The 20,640-nt window shown below is 43.7% G+C and overlaps 1 protein-coding gene across 2 annotated transcripts in view; it reads left to right on the top strand.

The window, feature by feature from the left end:
* The first annotated feature begins 2,506 nt into the window (after window positions 1–2,506).
* The window catches only part of LOC118517435, a 96,853-nt gene continuing 78,719 nt past the window's right edge, over window positions 2,507–20,640 (top strand). Inside the window, exon 1 of one of the 2 annotated variants that reach the window (XM_036063557.1) lies at window positions 2,507–3,355. The gene's annotated coding sequence lies outside the window, so the exon portion shown is untranslated. The remainder of the gene's footprint in view (window positions 3,356–20,640) is intronic. The other variant, XM_036063560.1, reaches the window with a different exon arrangement.

The raw sequence follows: 20,640 nt of genomic DNA, 5'->3' as shown, positions 1-20,640 counted from the left end.
CTTAAAACTCTATTCCAATTATTGGTGATTGGATGTTCCGGTGTCGGAGAGCTTCCGGGTAACGAATTTAGGGAAGCAAATGATATTTAAGTTGTTATCGATTATTTTCGGAACTTTTAATCCATTACTGTTTTTATGTCCATGCAGCTTATGTCCATGTACAGTGACGGACATAAGAATAAGAGCACCTGATTATGCTACATTGTTGAATGAGGTTATTATGCCGATTTTTTTTTCTTATTCGTTAGGAACGGTTTACACGTATTGCTCAACGTTATTTCAACGAATCAACTTTATTCTTTGTATAATTTCAAAACTATATATTTGGTCATTCTTATGAAAATATGGAAAAAATATATTTTCATTCAATATGGACGGCGTGGCAGTGTTGCTAAGTAAGTCATAAAATAAAGCAAGGCTATCCATCAACATTAACCTTTGACTCTCAAGAGCGATTTTGAACAAGAAAATTAGCAACTTGAGAAAACCTTCTCAAGTCCATCATATGAAAGCTTCTTGCTGTACACATATTTTTTCTTTATATCATTTAATATTTATAAGTGGCCTTTATCGGCAGTGAGCGTCCACTTTTTATGTTTTTCTGCCTCATCAGATTCGAGTTTTGTTAATAACCAGTTTAGATATTATTGTATCTACTTTTTTTTAAACTGTTTGTGTTTTTTATTCATCCGTAAGGATTTTGAAATTTTTGAAACTTAACTTAACTTCTTGAAAGCTTAACTAACTTAACTTAACTTAACTTAACTTAGCTTAACTTGAAAGCTTCTATCCAACGACTTAAAAGCTTTAAGGAGCTTTTGAGCAAAAAGCTCTCGATCCCCGTCGATGCTCATAACATTCCATTTGTCTCATTTTTGCTGTTGCGAGAGAAAGAGAGCAAAAGCAATGCAGGCCGTTACGCTTTACACTCGATTCAAAATTCAAAGTATGAGTTACAATTCTTCCTTTTTGTAGCGAGTGTAGAAATATAAACGGCCATAATTTAATTTCATATTCTTCTTTACTCAACGCACGCTTATCTTACTCCCTAGAAGAACAACTTAAAGCAAGTTTTGAAATAAAATTAAAGCCAAAAGCCATGACGGACGTTAATGGAATTTAAAAACGGTTGTAAGCGAGAGAGAAGCGAAGTTTAGTTAAAAGCTCATACTTCTTTCCTTTTCCGGCAAATGCTTGAGGGTAAGCATCTTAAGCGCGAGAGTGAAGGAGAGCGTTACTGCTTAAGGAAACAACACAAAGAGAACAACAAAATTACTTCACTTTATTTTGGATTACAAACATAACATTGGAACATCGTCCCAGCAACCACTAAAGCATAATATTTTAAGTTTAAATAACTATTGACTTTCGAAATTCAAGTTTTAATACCATCATCACCGTCTTTCTCGCTCTAGATCGCTGTAAGAATGTGAAGAGCGGACGTGAGAAAAAAAGCGTGAGCGTGAATCTTCATCTCACTCTCTTCTACTTTACACGATCTTCGAGAGCGATCAAACCCAAAGGCTGTCGCGCCTTTTTAAGGGCCTTCTTTACATTGATGAATGGAATTGGAAAGCAAGGCTCGAAGAAGATTTTTTTTCCAGAAGAGGAATTTAGTTGGCATGGTAACACAAATAATGGAGCCTACGGTGATTTGGGCTAAGAAATCTCAAAGCTTGTAGCGTGCTGAACAATATTTTGTTCATAAAATAGAGATAAAGTATGGGAAATTTGATAAATAATATAAATTCGAAACAGTTCACATTTCTTACAAATCTTTCTTTTTCTTTATTCGAAGATATTTGAAAATTATCGTAAGCAAACGATTTTTTGAGGACCTGCTTGAAATTCTGATCTAATGCTTAGGGCTATGGCTAATTTTGCCTGTCAGTGGGTATGGAGATTTATTGCGATGACCTTAGCAATAGCAGCTGGTCTATTGCTAAGACCATCATAGTCCTCAATATTTAGTTTGGCACGGTAGATTGATCATAAAAAAATAAATCATAGATGAAGTAGCAAAGGGCGGCACGGGGGTACTTACGACAGCGGCGCCAGTCTTCACACGGCAGGACCGATATTCAAATCTCAGCTGGGCTGATTCCCCCATAGCGTGGACTGACTATCCAACTATGCAGCATGACCTAAGAGGCCAAGCAATAAGAAGAAGAAGTAATATTATTTTATTTTATTTTTCTGGTAAGTTATAAAAAAACTGCTTGATGGATTTTTCTATCAACTAAAATTAGACGACCGAATATATATTCCTGTAAGATAATAAAGTTTAGGTAAAGCAGTTTAAAACAAATGTTTGCTTTCCTCGAATAAAAACACTTAACTCATCACGAGGAAACTAAACCCCCTAAACCACATGCTCCACGTACGATCGCAACAGCTCGCATTAAATTCGTTACCAGCTTGCCTGTGTGCCAGCTTACAAAAGTGCCGCCTGGGAACGGAGCATGGTTTCGAGTTTCGCACTCCCAAAACCGTACGCGCATCCATCTTGCGGGCCAGTAAGAAACGCACGTCGAAGCGAGCGCGTCACTACGGAGACAGAGATCTCCGCCATATTCGGTGTGCGTGTGCAAAAGCGGTGACTGGCTCTTTAGCGTGTGAAGTTTGCAGGGAGTTTTACGTAGCCAAAACGAAAACAAATGGTTTTGTTTAAAGCATAACATTACTTTGCAATCGTCTTCCGAGTATAAGTCGTACAGCAGTAAGGCTCTCGTGAGGCACGTGGTGAGTGGAACAGCCTAGCTGGTGGCGGCTGCCATGTAATGCCCGGGACCTGTCCGGACTCCGGCCTACAGGGAGGGTTCTCCAATAGTGTTCTCATTGGGTAGTTGTGAAGAAGTTGCGAAAGTGAGTGTGTGAGTGAGTTGTGTTTTGTTTTTTTTTTACCCTGAGTGTGGTTAAAGCCGTTAATTGCGTGGCCCACCCCAAAGAAGCGATATTAAACGCGCTGGGTCTCGATTTCACGTTTCATGCCGATTCTGATCGGAAATCGATAATTTTCCCTAAACACAGCATCCTTCCATTCTACGTGTGTGTGTTTGTTGTGTTTGTGTGCCTTGTGTGTTGTGCGTGTGCGTATTTTTGAGTGAAGTGGAGGTGTTTGGGTTCGAAGAATATCCTATCTACCTACCGTGTATCCCACAACCAGCATTCAACTGCGTGAGGAAATACGTACGATAATTGCAATCAAACATGCTACAAAACCTACCTTAGGGGTCCGATTCAGCACAGGAGATCATCGATCAATGAAGCGGCATCCTCCCGTACAGCCTTCAACAACTCCGGCGTGTGTGTTTTCACCCGCCAAGACTCTTGACCTGCCAAAGGTGCAATAAAGGTGAGTAACCCTGCAATATCGCATACGCCCTACAATATCCCTACAGTATTCAGGTACTTGTAAAATTACGTCAAGAAAGCCAGAATTGGCAGTAAAGTTGAAGTTTTAAAAAAAGAAGTGGAAGAACCCTGCACTTTCTTGTCAACAACTGAATTTGCGCCCTACGAAAAAAAACTGCCCTACTGCAAAAGGGCACGCTGTAAACAACAGCCCCCTCACCTCCAACTTCTTGGACCGGTGTCTCGGACGATAACTTACGTCTTCAAGAAAGCAAAAAAAACGACAAACCCCCCCCCCCCCCAACCGCCAGGTTTGGTGGCGAAAAAACCAACTCCAGAACTAACACTGCTAATTCGATAAATGTGAAAGGTTTTGCCCTTCACTTTAGGGGGTGCGCACTCGTGAGCCTGCCTGCCGGCAGTGGAAGAAACAAAATGGGTTGCTCGTGGTCCGTCCCGCAGGAGGAGGCCTCAAGTTTCACCCACATGCCAACTATCAAAGATTTACTTAAAAAAAATACCAACACACGTAACAGAATTAAGGGTACGCCGTTGGATCCCATATCCACACACTCCTTGCGTATGTGTTGCGAGTATGTGAAGCGCCGCTGGGTGAAACTGGCGGGTTTTCCTTTTTCTCATGATTATGCTAATTTTGTCACACACTGTGTATCACAACAACAACAACAATGGCGTCCTCAAGATGGGCTTTGGTGTGTTTTCGGCATAAGCGATCGTTCCGGATTTTGGGATAGGATTTAGCAGCTTAATGGTTAAGCGCTGCAGTACCGCGCGGTCGCCGTTGGCCACATACACACACACATTCTTCGTACGCTTCGGCCTCGTGTGGCTGTGTGTGAATGGCGGTTATTGGCTGCGTTTTTAAACTGCGCTAGAGGTTCGCACCGGGCAGGGTTCGAGGGAGCGCGTCCGACGGTTGTGGGAGGGTGCAATGTTTTGGCTTGGCGTAAAACCTGTTTTCTGAGAAGCTACGACCAGCAGGCTTACGTTGGGGGAGAGTTTTCGGAGGCTCATCGACGGTTTTTGGTGGGGTTTAAAACTCGGATGTCTATCGCACCGTACCACATCCTCCCAAAATAGGGGGGAAACATAACCGACTAAATTGTCAACAAAATGCTCCTATTGATGCGCCTCGAAGCAAAATAAGCAGTGAGAGATTTTTTTTGCAAAGGAAACACTTTCTTCAGTATTGGGCATGTTTGGGTGAGAAAGTTTTTAAGGAATTTTAGTGTTTTATTCCCCCAACTTTTATTTCGTTGAGATACACACACATCTTTGCGTGCGAACTACACACAGTCAAGATGATTCAAGAAATATTTTCCTGATCTAAATCTGACAGCTAACGATCCATTGCGAAACGTCAATACGAATTGTTTTTCTTGTGTGCTTTTTGTTGTGTGTTTCCATTTCTTCATTGCTCGGATTGGCTTTTTTTGGTTTTTTTTCTTCTACTTCTCCGTTGCACGAGGGTGCGGGCGATCGTGTTACCAAATCGAGGTCCGTGCGTTCCATTGCGGGGTTTTGCTTTCTCGCTTTCGCGCCCCCTGGTACCGAACCGATCGTGCCAGAAAAGAACCCTGCCATGATCGTGTACACCGTACGTTGTTCTTTGGGTCAGAGTGTATATTGCAGACAGCATGCTAAATGTGCAGAAACGTTATGGTCTGGCCGTTTGAAGAGGGCTACCAGGGCGTGTGTGTGTCTAAAGAACTGGGTGTGAAACTAATCACCCCTGCAAAATGAGCCCTTTTTCCTTTTGTTGAGTGGTTTTTAAATTCTTAATTATGAGTCTCGGTTGCGCTGGTCACTTTGGTAGCGTCCGGCTCTGTGGAGGGTTTTGTGGGATAGCAGCTTTTACGCCCGCATCCGGCAACTGTAGCTGATTGATTGAGCGTATGCGCGTGTGTGTGTATGAGTGTTTGAGCCAAAGGAAAGAACGAACTCAATCAGCTTAAAATGTTGGCTATTTTGTTTTTGATCTAGCAGACCTTTGATGAAACGAGATGAAGAAGTAACAATGAAACACAGAACAGCACAAAATATACGGGGTCATTTATGGTGGAAAGATGCTTATAGAAAGAAGGATTTATGATCAGTTCATTAAATTTTGCAGCCTCTTTTCATATCTGTGTGATGATCAATATACAAGGCACAAGATCGGCGTTCGAAATATTTAAGTATTTTCACACTGTGAAATCTTGCAGGAAGTCTAACAACTCAACATGCGAACAATCGAGGCATTTTAAGCTCTTTCATATTAATAGCAGTATATTTGCATTTATTCTACTTTGTAAGATGATGTTAAAAAAACATCCTTAGTTAAAAAAAAATCAGCACTACGATCCAAGCTCGAACACATTTAGGGAGGATTTTATTGAAGTTCTCTTGAGTCATTGTAGGGTCACTATCGATCATGTTGTAGGAAAACGTTTTCAAATATCAATGAAGTTAGACCCTATCTCCAGGGAAGCAAATAAGCATTTATGATACCGATTTCTTAATCTCGTCATCGAAAACGTCTTTCCACGTCGTCGAAAACGTCAGTAATTTTTGTAAATTTTTGCTTGTGAAATTCGGTATGACTATTCAGGAGACAGCGGATCGAAATTAAACAGATTTTCGTTCATTCACGTTCTATAATAAAAATATTGTTGATTTTTTACGTTTGCAAAACCCCATGAACCAATTTTTGCTGGTTTTCATACTTTAGAACCTTATTTTGGATACTTTTTTGGCTCTATGAACTGTATCCTAAAACACAGGCCTTCCAATCTTTAAGGGTAGTCTTCTAGACGAGCAGCAAACTCATAACAAAAGAAAACATAAACCAACAAGTTAGTGCTAATGTGTGAAAATAAGACCCAGAAATTAAGGTTAAGCAAATTTCTTGAACATTGTTAAAAATTTCTAAATATTTTTCTTCAGGAGAACCGCCAAAATGTTCGTCTGCGACTAACCTGTAATGTAATGTAATGTAGATAAACTAATCTACCGTCCAACCTGTTAAAGTATCTTTTAAGAGGCGAACGAGGTCTCAAAGATCCAAAGCCTTTATAAATAAACGATTAAAAGAATGTTTATGTATCAAAGTTCGAAAAACATATAACTAAAAATAGGCAGAAGAACCCTGCATTCTCACACTCTTTTCTTCTGCGCGGCACAAAGTCTTCTGAACCCAAACCCGTCCGTCAAAAGAGTTCAATCGAGAACGAGCGTCTGCTGCGCTGGTAATGGAAACGAACGCAGCATCACCACACCACCAACACAGCGATCTCTCGAGTGCACATTTGTTTTTATTCATCCGTTCACGAGTTTGGAGTGGAGATCTCGCCTCGATCGTGTCAATCTATCTCTTACTCTCTCGAGACGCACTTCTACCTCTCTCTCTCTCTCTCTCGTTTCTTTTTGTGTGGTGGCGTATCGAATCCTGGACCGTCGCACCCGATCCGTCTGTGAAGAGTTGGTTGAAATATTTTACCCAAAATAGGCACAAAACCCGGGGTCCAATATGGTTGCCCTGACTGGCTCCTTCTACCTGTCCGACCTCGGGCCCTCGGAAGCACCCCACACAGTCAAACTCCCAATACCTGACGCTGTGACTGTATTTGTGTGGCCGTTTTTCCGTGTGGCCACAGTTATGCTGTGGCGGCGATCGATGCTTATGCTGCAAGCAATGTTTATGCTTACTGCCGCCTGTGTCGTGACCGGTTCCGTTGTTTATTTTTTCTCTTTTATTTATTTTCCAACTCTTTCTTCCTCTTCCATTCGTCTGTCTCTGTGTGTGAGTTTCTGTTTTATCATTCCGTTTCTTTTTTTTCTCCAAATTGTCGTTCTTTTCGTCACGTGGAAACGCGTTATGTGCGTTGCATTTAATATACATCTTCATGCTGCTCGCTTTCTCATTCTTTCACGTTACGATAAACAAAGATAAAATATTTCAAGAGCCATCGTTAACCCTTTTCACAAAACCCGGGTTAATGTGTACAAACATCAGCTTGAGAAGGCATGAATGTAGTTCCATCATCATCCCGCGCGCTAATATAACAATAAAGCTAGCGATGGAGAGAGGGAGAGAGCGAGAGAAAGTGAAAGGGACGAAAGTGTGTTTGTGTGTGATGTTTCCATTTTTGTCACTATTTATCGCTTACAAACGAGAATATGGCTGTGTGAAGTGGTCGGAACACGTGTTTCTTCCGTCAAAACCAGATCTCCAGGATGGGCAGTTATGACAGCTTGGGAATAAAATCTTAGTTGGTAGGAGGAGGGAAGGTGCAGAGTTAAGGAGGATCCGCGCGTCATTAGATTAAATGTTCCCACAGAACACACAGATGTGTGACATAATTCTAGGAACTTTAATGCCGGCACGGTCTTTCTCGTCTAATCTCATGTCCCTCGTGTTGGTCTGTGTTTATGACCATGTCCATTGGCCGTCAGGTGGAAACTTTCAGTACGGATTTTAAGGCAACTTTCGTCCAATAGATCGGTCTGGTGATACATACGACCCACGGCAAGACCGGTGGTTCAAATCCCATCTGAGTCCGTGAGGACTGCTGGATGCGGTATCAATAGGTCTAGTAATCCAGAAACGACAGGCATGACCTTAATAGGTCGTAAGGCCAAGACGAAGTCCAATAGATCGATTGACCTCACTGGAAAGACTTGGCGTAGAGACTTGGCTGGCTTATCTTTGTTATGTTCCTATTTTGATCCAGGGCTTGATCCAAGGCCAAGGCAGCGATAGAATGTCTGATTACATTTCTTCTTCTTCTAAGCGGCTTAACGACCTCTTAGGTTAGGCCTGCCATTTTTGGATTACTACACATGTTGTTACCGCATAGCTGGATAGCCCTCACTATGCGGGAACGGCTCAGACGAGACTTGAGCCCCGGTCCTGCCGTGTGAAGACCGGCGCTGCTGTCACATTTACCACCGAGCCCCATCTGACTAGAATTATTGATAGATCTAGACTGGGATGCGGTAGATCCCCGGACATTCTTGTGTAGTTTGATCGATAGTTTAGAGCGTGTCCGGTGCAAGTTAACTTCCTGGTTACCTCAATATGTCCCGCTGACTGTCCAACACTCTGGTCCTCTATTCCTTTTAACGTACCTTCCCGTCATTTACGTGTTAGCCCTTCTCTCAATATCCCAACTAGGCGTCCACGTTAGGACCAGAATTATTCTTTCAACCTCTCTAAGCATTTATCCTGTCCCATTTTCCCTCCCAGCTTCATGCCTCCTCTTCCTCGTCTCGCTCCTCAGAGCTTTGTTAATCTTAATAAATAATGACTAAAACTCTTCTATAATACTTGCCCCATCGTTTTCTCCATTTCCTTCGCGTGTGAGTGCGTTTCCTTGACTCTTTGATAGTTTTAAAATAAATTTCTCTGCTGGATGACAGTTTGTTTTCATTCGTTTGGTGTTTTCTGAAGCGTGTGCAGTGGGATGCGTTTCCATTTTCCGTTCCAACATGAAACGAACCGATCTCCCACGCGTTGTTGATATCTTTCCTCGAGCTAGAATTTTATTACGAAACCCAAACGGGAATAGCGAAAAAAAAAAAACCAACAACTTCATCTTCTCCCATTTTCCGGATCGGAAAAAACCCACACACGCGGGCGAGTTTTCCGGGCTCGTCGTTCAGTGCAATCGGATATCTGTGGGTGCTGCCGTATGCAATGCCTGGTCCGATCAGTTCGTATGCGTTCGTTTGAAATTTTCTATTTTCAAAACGTCATATTCCCCCATGCCGGGAGGGGGCTTTTTCGCTATTTTTATTATTGCTACCTTCCGCAGAACATCAAACCAAGGAACGTGTGTTCAGAACGTTCTCTACAGTTTTCTTGGTAGCTTGGTGCAGAACAGAATCACTGCACACGGAGACGAATGTTTCCATGCTTGCTCTAGTGATACGGCGAAATAACGATGTAGTCATCCCACTAATCGATGACTATTAGACAAACGCATAGCAACAGGCTGCGGCTCACCACGATTGATAACGCTTTTCCCCAGCACACGAAGGCACACTTTCAGGATGTTTTATTTGATTAAACTAGTTCCACCGTTCCGGGTTTGTTCTGTTGATTTGCAAATGCTTTTCCCACCGTGCACAATTCTTGGGATGCAATTTATTCAGGGGAAGAGCAAAAAAACAATTCCCCCTCGGTACGATGGAAGGTCGTTCAATTGCTCAATAAACGCAGCACGGAAACGAACCGACAGTTGGCGAGCTTCGAATGTCAGATGTTGCTTTGGTAGGCGTTGACAGACAAATATTGATTTTATATATCCACCAGAAAGCACGATTGGATGGCCCACGTGGAAGCGTGTCCGGGTTTGGTACTTCTCATCCGAAGCAATGCATTCAAGCAAACATTTAACTATGGACGCATCCAATGCTGTGGTACAGCTCTGTTGTGGTGTACCTATTCAAATCCGACTTTATTTTTCCAGAATTAGCTCTGGATGTACTCCGGAGCAATGGCATGATCCAGAGAACCCAACTATACTGTGATTTGGAGTTTGGAAATGGATCCAGTATGCCTATGGTGATGCTCAGTAGCAGTAGATTGCTTTGGAGGTTAGTCCGGATTTACTTCTGGGATTACTTAGGATTTCTCCAGAGTTTACTCGGGATGAACTCTCGAGCAATGGATTAATTTGGAGTACACTCTAGTGTACTACGGAATTTGTTCGGATTCGAATCCAGTCTTTCACTGGCGTAGTCTTACTCAGATTCTTGATTCCACTCCGGAGTCGCCATTGTAGGTATAGTGTGAAATCACTCCTTTATACCATTGTAGATTCCTGCGGAGTGCCCGCCTGGGTTTAGCGCCCAATTTCTCCAGAGTTTACTGTGAATATGCTCCGGAGCTGCCAAGCATACGACGGAAGTCCAGGTCGGATTCGTAAACTCTTGTTAGTGTAGTGCAAAGATATTTCCATGAGCCTTTGTAGCAATGATTTGCTTCGTAGTTTACCCTTGGATCTTTTCCTAGGTTTACGTTGAATTTCTCCAGAGTTTGATTTCTGCTGATTTTAGTCTGGACGTACTCTGGATCACCCAAATATACTCTAGAACTGCAATTGCTCGGATTTGAATCCAATTTGCTAATAACGGTCTCTGAAACGAATTCGTGCATGCTCTTCAGTAGGTCTTTGTAGCAGTAGATTGCTCCGGAGGTTTGTCTGGATTTACTTCTAGGTATTCGTCCGTTTCGTCAAAATTTACTCTGGAACGACTCCGGAGCAGCCAAGTAAAGTCCTAGTCCTCAATTTGCTAGGATACGAATCCAGTCTTTCACTGGCGTAGTCTTAGCAGGTTTCGTGAATCACCGATCATCGATTTGCTATCACTAGTGCGAATCCACTTCCACGTGCTTTTGTATCAAGAGACTACTCTGGAGTTTCTTCTTCTTCTTCTTCTTAGGCACTACAACCTCGAGAGATTTCGGCCCGCCATTTTTGGCTTTCAGTGATTTAATTTTACCCGTAGCTAAGTAGTCAGAGCCCTGCGTACGGGGAGGCGATCTGGATGGGATTTGAACCCCGGTCCTGTCGTGTGAAGACCAGCGCCGTTATCGCCTCGACCACCGGACCGCACCGAATATCATGAATATTATCCTTTATATCATGAACCAGATATTCACCTTTTTGCTTTGATTGGAGAACAAGTACAAATATTCTCCTGTGTTCAAGGTATGACTTCTGAGTGCTGAGGTAAAATGATAGTGGCTCCAAGTCTTTCTCCATAGCCGAACCTTATTTCAAATTTCATACAATCTGGCGGTTAACTTTAAATCAAGGAAGTCAGACATTACAGGCCTTAAGACTTTTCGAGCCTTGTTTTAGTGCCTAGAAGTCTAGCTCCAGTTTGTATTGCTCGACCTCGTTATCATCGATTTCTATCACTAATGTCAGTATGCTTCTCACAAACAACTTCTTTGTCCGACTAACTGAGAACCTCATGCGACGCATCGTATTCCGCTAATTTGCCCAATTGTTCCTGATCAGTTTTCCACTGCTCGGTGAGCCCGGCTTTTTTCTTTTCTAGCCATTTTGCTTTCAAATTTACATATTTCAATCGTTGCTTTCTGCCAGCTGGTCGTAGTCTCATTAGCGTTTTCCAGGAATTATGTCTCATCTGGAGTTTCGTTCCTAGTCTCTGCTGGCTCACTACCTATTTTGTTGGAAAGATGGCAAATTCATGGGGAAGATTCCACCAGCTTCAACTGTACCAAACAGGCCGGAAGCAAATAGCAACGTTAATCGCCGCCCGAAGCTATCCTGTTGCGTGCAGTGACTTCCCCTGTCCACTTTCTACGCGCAAAAAAAAAGGAAAAGAAATCCATACGGAAGATAATAGGACGCTATTCTCAGCTGTGTATATTGACTCCGAAATATCTGTTATTGGCGCACATATATGAAACAGGTGTTGGCTTGATGGTGGTGGATGATAATGATACTCTCCCCTTCGCCTCTGTTCCCGCCTTAATCTCCCCCCTTGGTAACCTACACGCCTCCTACGCATCCCAGCCGATCCATCTCGGCAGTCGGTATACAGAAAAACAAATACCATGAACGCATTTGAACCTTTATGAGCTATTTCAATTATAACACCCCCTTTCTACCGAGTCCTCTCCCATCCTCAGACCTCCACGATCGAACAGCTAACGGTCCACCACAGCTTTGGATGGAGAAAAACTAACCCAAAGCAAGGAAAACAACAAAAAAAAAACCCCTGAAGAAGCGAGTGAACGCACATTGGAAACACACAAATTTAACGCGAACGTAGGCCGGGCAAAATAACAAGCTCAACCTTGGACTCAACCTGCAGGCCAGCGTTTGTGGCGGTACACAACGTACTTCACGGTGGATCCACCAAGCCGGCACTCTGTGCGTAGCGGTGCGAGTCGGAAAATGCGAGCCAGAAAATCAGGGTCGTTGCACAAACAGGGTAAGGTGGCTGGCTGGCATGGACCGGTGGGAGGGGGGGTGTGGTGAAGGGAGTGGGGGGTTGGGGGAGAAATTTATCTAAACGGTAAATGATAAGAAATCGGTGAAGATGGGAGGGGTGGCCGGGTGCAACGAAACCGGTGAAGTAGCAGCAATATTGGAAATAATAACATTTATTCATACGATCCGCGGTTTCCTCGAAAATCAACCGGGTGGTTTGGGATGAAGCTTTCTTTTTTTTTCTTCTTTCTTTCCTCCCCTGTCTTGTGTGAGGCCACTCCCAGCAGCTTTAGCGAAGATTGCATATCGCAATCGTGGCCTCCGGAAAAACGGCACGAACGCAAGCAGCCTAAAAATATATATTCACAACAATTGCAATGACGTGGGCGGTAGTACTCTAGAGATCCTAGATGTCTAGAACTGATAGCTCAGGCCAACTTCCTCTGAGCTGGGTGTGTGCGTGCGTGTGCAGGAAGGTGTTTCAAGTTTCTAGATTGCGTCATCAACACCGGATGCAACATCTCACTTCCAGCTGCGGCCAGCGATCTAATGTCCGGGACGTCGGGAAGGCAATGGTCGACCATTTTTCGGACACTTTAACTCATCATCATCATCCTCGTCCGCCGCTCGGTGACACACTCGGTCTTCCGGTCCGGTGTTTGTTGGGAGCTCGTGTTGCTTATCGAGATGGAGAGTCGCGGTTTGGGCCCGCGAATTAGCCGGAAAGCGCGAAGCGAAGACTCCCGCAGACACCAGACGAACGACCCGGTCGCCGTTCACACACTATCGAGAGCAACTTTCACAAAACATAGCATCGTCGGTATCTCGTCGGTGAATGTGGGGGGGGGGGGGGGCGAGACGGTTTGGACGAGATAGGAGCACTTGACCGGCCTGTCATCCAGCGCGGTGATTTCACGCCTCCTCACCACGAGGCGACTGCACGTGGCCCTCGGTGTGTTGATCCGGTTTTTTGTTTTGTTTTTAATCGTCGTCTTTCACGCTCCGTCTGCGTGTGTGTGAGTGACGTTCGGTGAAAACCGTAGCACGATTTTTGCCGCTGGCCGGTGGACACTTTCTAATGAATTGTCGGCCCAAGCCGCGCGCCAATTAACCACTGTCGCCGCGGTTTGATACCGTCATCGGAAGCGTCATCATCCAGCACATGTGGCTCGCGTGCCGAAAAGCAGCAAATGCTTTAGCGCGATAATCGATTGTTAGTGTGTGTGTGTGTGTGTGTGTGTGTGTGTGTGTGTGTGTGTGCTGGGCTTCAACGTTTCAAAGTAGCGTTTGAACGCACAATGGTCCGCTAAAGACTTCGCACCCCCAACCACCGCTTCACAATATCCCAGGGCATACTGGCCCAAAGCCACGGCTTATTGAAAGTGTAATTTTCGACTTTCCCTACGATTTTGTATGTTACATCTTAAGCACAGCAACATTGCAGCAATCACTGCAGCGAAATGGAAAGTCTTATCCGTTTCGTTGGCAGGATGTTTAGATATCTGGAGGTCACTGATAGGGTTGCGGATGATTTATGTTTGTTCAGATGCCTTAAGAGATATAACGCTTCAAAGTTAGAAGTAAACAAACATCTGGTTTCGTCCAGTTCGGAATCCGCGAGATCGTTGGAGAGTATATGCTCATTGAAGATGTCACCGAATCGCAATAAAAGTTAGACTCCCAATTATGTCTTCTAAATGTCTATTTGAAGTTTGAGCTCTTTTTTTGGATATACTGCATCCCTCCAATAAGAATAGGCTAGCCTTGATGAAGTCCTTACCTGGTCAACATTTAAGGATATTGAAGCGAGTCTCTTAAATCAAAAAATAAATATTTTGGAGTTGAGCCACCTTATATCGTCATCAATAAGATCTAGTACTTCCCGAGGCTTCATTAGTCGGTGTAGTCATTAAACAGACCTAGACAACGCCATTTTAATTATGTACTTACTGATTTACTTCTCATATGCTACAATCTCTTCATAGTCGTGGGCTGATGTAGAAGTCCTCGATACCGCTCACGGTCTAGGGCCGTCGTCTGCCAACATAGTATCCAGGACTTTCTGGCAGACGCATCATCCGCGCCTCTTCTGTCCATGTGGCTGTCCTCTAAATGGACTCTAGCTGTAGTTCACTTTGAAGAGCTTTTTTGCACATGGATCACTCTAGATAGGTGAATTTCAGTGCTCTAATTATTGCTGAAGATTTGTCTACACAACTAGTAATATTCCATCCATATGTCTCTGATATGACACATCGGTCTGACCTTGTTGGAAGCTCACCAACAATTGGACGGAAGAGTTCACCACCGAGCTCGAGGACCACAGCACTATTTTAACCTATCAGACAGCAGCCTATAGCCTACTACCGCAGTTCCGCATCAGGGACCTGTGTCCTTGAAGATGTAGCTGCCTAATCGGCACATCAAAGCCCACTGCACCGCCTTCTTGTCATAGCAAATCAAAAGCAATGTACGTGCATATCCATCTTCCTTTTTGTCTGTTTAACGAGAACAACACACTGCCGTCAAAACTGACGGCGACGCCCATAAGAAGCAGCAAAGAAAACATTTTTACGCTCGACAGACTGGCGATCGGTTTCCGGTCTCCTTCCCCCCCCCCCCTCCCCCCTCTTGCAGTTCGGTGGACCCCGGTGGGGTCTTGTTTTTGGTCGCGATTGGGTCTTTCAAAAAACGATTTGCTGAACCTCCGCGGACCGAAAACTTTTGTCACGCTACCGGAGCACCACCACCGGAGAAGGTCATGTTCAGTGGGTTGGGTCGCGTTTTTGGAGAAGCAACTGCTGGTCCTACTGCTACAAAAAACAAAACGGCGCCACCTTCCCAAACCTTCAAGTTGACAGACCTCTGCTTAGTTTTTTTGGAAGCTTCACGCCCTGTCTCGAAGAAGGTACGAAGAAGCGCGCCAAAAGCCCGATTTGCGGTGAAGCAATTACTGGGAGGTCAAGGGAAACAATCGCGGGCGTGTTGTGCGCGTTGCGCGAACTCTCTTGCGCGCGTGTTACGTGATCGCATTCGGCGGGGTGGTTTACTACGCGCTGCAAAGCCTGTTTTTTGCTAGATGGAGTGGTTGTTTTGTTCTTTTTTTTTGGTTAGTATTACACCGACCAATTTCGAGAGAATTGTTACACGGTCTGGTGTTTGATGGTTGAGGGGGTCGAGCAGCAGCACAAAAACAAAAAGGAAAGGGAAATTTGAACCATAGACGCGAAGGGTTGGTACAGCATTGTTATTCAGGGTTAAAAGGGTTAAGAGACGGAGGGAGCGATGTTGACGGGCGCATCAAAGCATAACTTGCTTGCTCTGCCACCAGCTAAATGATACCGTTTTTGTGTGTGTGTGTGTGTGGAAGGACGATAAAGGATGAAGCAAATAGGAACACAGTAGAAAAAAGGTGCCCGACAGTTGACAGAGCTGTCAAACTCAACTAAGAGAAAATGATTTTGAATGATGGAGTGAATCATGAAGGGATCTAGAAAACTCCTCACCAGCTGCTGTATGACTTGTGAGAAATTAAACAAAATTTTGTTTAAGTACAACATTTATACGGATTAATCACGAAACGGACGCAAACTTACAACATTGTTTGAAAGGCAATGTTCTAAAACTTAACATATTAAATGCGTGTTGTGGTGATACAAACATTACGTAGAATGATTTTGAAAAGCATTTTTCTTTTTTATCTATATGAACTAACCTTCCCAGGGGGCGGTCCGGGTGCCGATGCGACAAGGTTGAAATCCCATCCGGGGACCGTCAACCCCGTGGTGAGGACTAACTATTCCACTACGTGGTATCATTAAGGCAGGCATGACCTTAAGAGGTCGTTAGTCCAAAGAGAGTGAGAGATGGATAGATAGAGAGAGAGAGACAAAGAGAGAGAAAGAGCCTTTCCAGGACCGGAGATCAAATTCTATCACAAAACTGACTATTCACCTACGGGTAAAATCAAGTCACACAGAAAGCCAGAAGGAAGCGGGTAGAGAGCTCTCAAGGTTGTAACGCCTCTCAAGAAGGAGAAGCCTTCAACACAGATTATTGCAAAATTTGCTCATTCACATGGTCAATTACTCTATTCTTAATGGACGTTATTTGATTTGATGATGATCAAATTTCCTGTTATATGGTTAGAAACCCTGGAATACCAAAATTTACATGTTGACTGCAACTCCGTCTCTAACTCTTCGGGCTCAATGCTTTATAGTTCGAAGAATGCATGCAAGTCACTCAGTCAGTCAGTCAGTCATGGCAAGTCAGAGCCGTAATACAGATATAAATTAAAAAAAAATAAAACGCCAAATTATCTTGGTTATGCGTCCAACAAAATGAGTAATGTTATTTAGCATTGTAGATCAAAATCAGAATTATTACTGGGGTAATTTTGTTTTATAACACCAAACACTCTTTATAATTATTTTTGCTTGCTGTAAAAAGTGGCGTATACATTAGAACAGGAAGAAACAGATTGCAAATCACTGCTCAATTAAAACACCCCATACCTTCCTTAATGTTTTCGATAAGAACATCAAACCTAATCCTTTTCGTCGCTCGTCCGGTTTGACACCACTGGCTAAGTGTGAACGAATTAGCACCGTAAATAAAACGAGTTAAGTTACACTCGCCACTCGCCGCGTAGAAATAAAACAATTGCTACCTCTCGCTTGGAACGGATGTGAAGGGTCTAAAACGGAACGTTTTTATAGTCTTGACCATCCCTTACGATGGGGTTTATTTTATTATTATTATCAAAGCAATCCTTATTAAATAATGTTTTCATTGCTGCACAGAGGGGGCAAATGATAAATGAATCTTTTTTTTTTCGTTTTTGGTTAGCTCCCCAATCCTTGAGCTAAAGTCACATGAACGTTACAACAAACCGAAGAGAAATCAAAACCAATAATTTTACCACACATTTTCCTACGAACCGCACAGTAGGGCACACGATTCGGGAAAGCTACTTTATTAGGGGTGCCAACCAGCCAACCAGCCAATTGTGCCTAATGAATCCATTTTCAGCACGAATGATGTGTTGTTTGTTGGCGCCCGCGTGTTATTTCCTTGTTTTTTTTGGGGGGGGGGAGGGGCTGGTTGGGGCTTCTTTTTGGCGTGCAGCACGCAACCTCCAACAAACACCACGTTGCACGGGTGCTAGTGAATGCATATGAATTTCTTTTGGTTTTCCAATCCCTCCGGTGGTTTGGAAATTCTTTCCGCCTTCTTGCAGGAGAATGCAGTTGGGTTTGCGTTTGTTTTTACGAGCTTCATTCGTGCATTACCTAATCGCATTAATTAGAAAGAGAAAGAGAAAGACAGCGGAAGTTCTGGCTTGTCAAACCCTGATTTCGCAACTTTTTTTTCCAGGAAATTGTTTTTAGGTGGTTAATAAGTGTTTTACATGAGACTTTAAGGCTAACGAACATTTTCCATGATAGACAACTGAACAAAACACTGTGGCTTGTATCTTCTATTTAAGCTGAATTGAAATTTAAACTGTCAATTTTGTCTTACAGTTGTTCTTAGCTTGGTATTTCTTGTAGAATAACGTTAGACCGCAAGGCGCAAAGGCAAATGTGTACATCTGTACTAATGTAATATGAGACAAGCTTATCAAACATACGCCATTGTTGGCCAAACTTACAAGCTCGATCCATTTACAAATGCAGGGCAGGCAGGGTGCGGTAGAATCCTCCCAAAGGACGCCCTTTAATATGGGCCACAACATCTTAGCCTCTGGGCGTTCTGTTGAAGCACACAGCCTACTAATTTACCCATCCACTGTGCTCGGCTATCAAAGCGCTATTTGAAGCACCAAAGACAACTGCCAACTCGGTGGGGGAACGAATGGATGGGAAGTCTCTAGAGAGAGAGAGAGAGAGTACGCGCGTGTGTGTGTCCGGGTGGGTAGACAACCCGTCCTGCACATATGCATTATACGTGGCAGGATCGCGATGAAACATGAGTGCCGGATGTGTAGGAGTCCCTCAAACCCCCCCCCCCCCCCCACACACACACACGCACATCCTATTAGACCCAAGATAAGACATCCTGTTCGGGGTTTTACCCAATAACAGATGGGTGGATCCATTTTCTTGGGTGGATGGACCAGTTTTTGAAGGATGTGCATGTGATGTAACGAATTAAATTTGAATACAAACCACACACACACATTGATCGTCCTCCAGGGTGCGACGTTTGGGGCTTGAACAGGACGAAGGATTGAATCCGTCCGACGACAGCTCACTACATCACATGTACGGCCTGGCCGAGCGTCTTACACACAGCGCTACAGGATGCACCATTCACGGGCGTCCCTTGCATCCGTCCGTCAACATGTGGCGGGAGTGTAATTGTTTCGCCTTACCAGCGGAATCGTTCCTGTTGGATAGTGGGCCCAGCGCAATGAGAAGTTTGACATCTAAGGGACGCTACTAGAAGTGATGTGCAAAGTGAGTTAGAATGAGTGAATGAGTTAACTCTCAGCAATGATTTAAATCATCACTAAGAGTAATTTCAACTCACTTATGATTGGACTCTCCATGCTGACTCATTTACTACGTTTTCACTCACTCACTTCGTTTTTACTTACTCACTATGTTTTAACTCACTGAGTTCGTCTTAAATAACTCATGAGCTTAACATCGCAGTACATTATTTTTATCTCAAACACAAATTGTAATGACCGAAATCATCTCGCCAACGTGTTTTAATTTATCGTAGCGATATTTAGCGAGTGAGTGCGTTAAAACGAAGTAAGTGAGTTTAAACGTAGTGAGTGAGTTAGAATGTAGCGAGTGAGTTAAAACGTAGTGAGTGAGTAGTTCTCAATACAAGAATGAGTTAAAACACAGTGAGTGAGTGAAAGCTCCTTGGGAGTTAGCTCTTAAAGAGTGAGTATAAAATTTAACTCACTATTCTAACTCATTCACTCTGATTTTATTCACGTTACTGAGTGGCTATTCCCATCATTAGCTACTACCCGTATATTCTAAGGTTCTTCCAACAATTGAGTTTCGCACAATTAAGATGAGGGCGCAGAACTGACTATCTAGCTCCGGATAAAATCAAGTCATATAAAGCCAGAAATGGCAGGCCGAGATCTTTCGTGTCTGCAGTGCTTCTTTGGCAGAAGAAGAAGAAGAATTGCTGTTAACGTTTCAGAATTTCAATTTAAAATTTAGAGTCGCTTTCGCACCGATCCCCCCACGTGAGATTGGACTAGCAAGCCATTACATAGTCGGCATATCCTGCCAGGTAGTTAAGCCAAAAAGAAAAAGAAGAGTATTTTAGAATTTCCAAAAACAAATTTTAATGGCTGTGAGACTTAGTAGAAGGACTTCTTAGGACACAACTTTTAGAGAAAAGATTCGAGACAGCAGAAATCTGTGTTTGAAGATATAGGGAACTCACAAGATATAAATTCTAGAACTCTACCGCATATATTAACTTGTTTTCCAAAACTCCTCCGAGATTCCTTTTATCATCGCAATGTCCACCCATTAGACTATTGTGCGCTGTGATCGGACCTACGTGGTGGTAAAACGCATTTTAAATAGTGTGTACTATTTTGCCCATGCTCTCTACTCGCAGAAGGCGTCAGTGCGGAAATCACAACTCGCACAACAGCGTACGAAAAAGGTCACAAACACACACACACACACACACACACACACACACACACACACACACAAGGGACGCTACACTGAGCCTCCTTGTCCCGGCGACATCGTAGATCCTTGGTAAGCGGTAATTAAATATGTAATATGTGCGGCGGATGCGAACATTAGCATAAAGTGGTAACGGTGTGCCGGGTGCCCATAAACGGGACCGGTTTGGCCTTCCCATTTAAGGACCTTCCCGTGTTTGTGTGCGAGAGTGATAGAGAGAGAGAGAGAAACGAAGAGATGGTTATTTTAGTGTAGCTGTGCCGCTTGTCAACTTCCTTTTGGTTTTTTCTTTTGTTGCTCTGTTGAAATTGACGGGTCAGCTCACATGGGCGAGGAATAGGTAAAGGGCGAAAATGTCGAATTTAAATTCTTCACCCATATCCCATATCGTAGAACGGTGTCCTTCTGTGTGTGTGTTCAGTTTCGTTCTTCCTGTTTTCCCCCTCGGCGATAGTGGTAATTGTTTCCCAGCATCTTCAAAAGGACATTCTTCGCTGGTAAGCGGGGCGTGCCGGGACTTCCGGAAATTCTTGTACACAACCGTCCGGTGCGGTGTGTTCCGAGAATATCCGTGCTGCCACAGATTGCTTATCCGCGCTGATCCTTTGGTGCTTTATCCCTTGCACCCG

This window comes from Anopheles stephensi, chromosome X (assembly GCF_013141755.1).
Source record: "Anopheles stephensi strain Indian chromosome X, UCI_ANSTEP_V1.0, whole genome shotgun sequence".
In the NCBI taxonomy this organism is placed as follows: Eukaryota; Metazoa; Arthropoda; class Insecta; order Diptera; family Culicidae; genus Anopheles; species Anopheles stephensi.
This window is presented reverse-complemented; position numbering and strand designations above follow the sequence as displayed.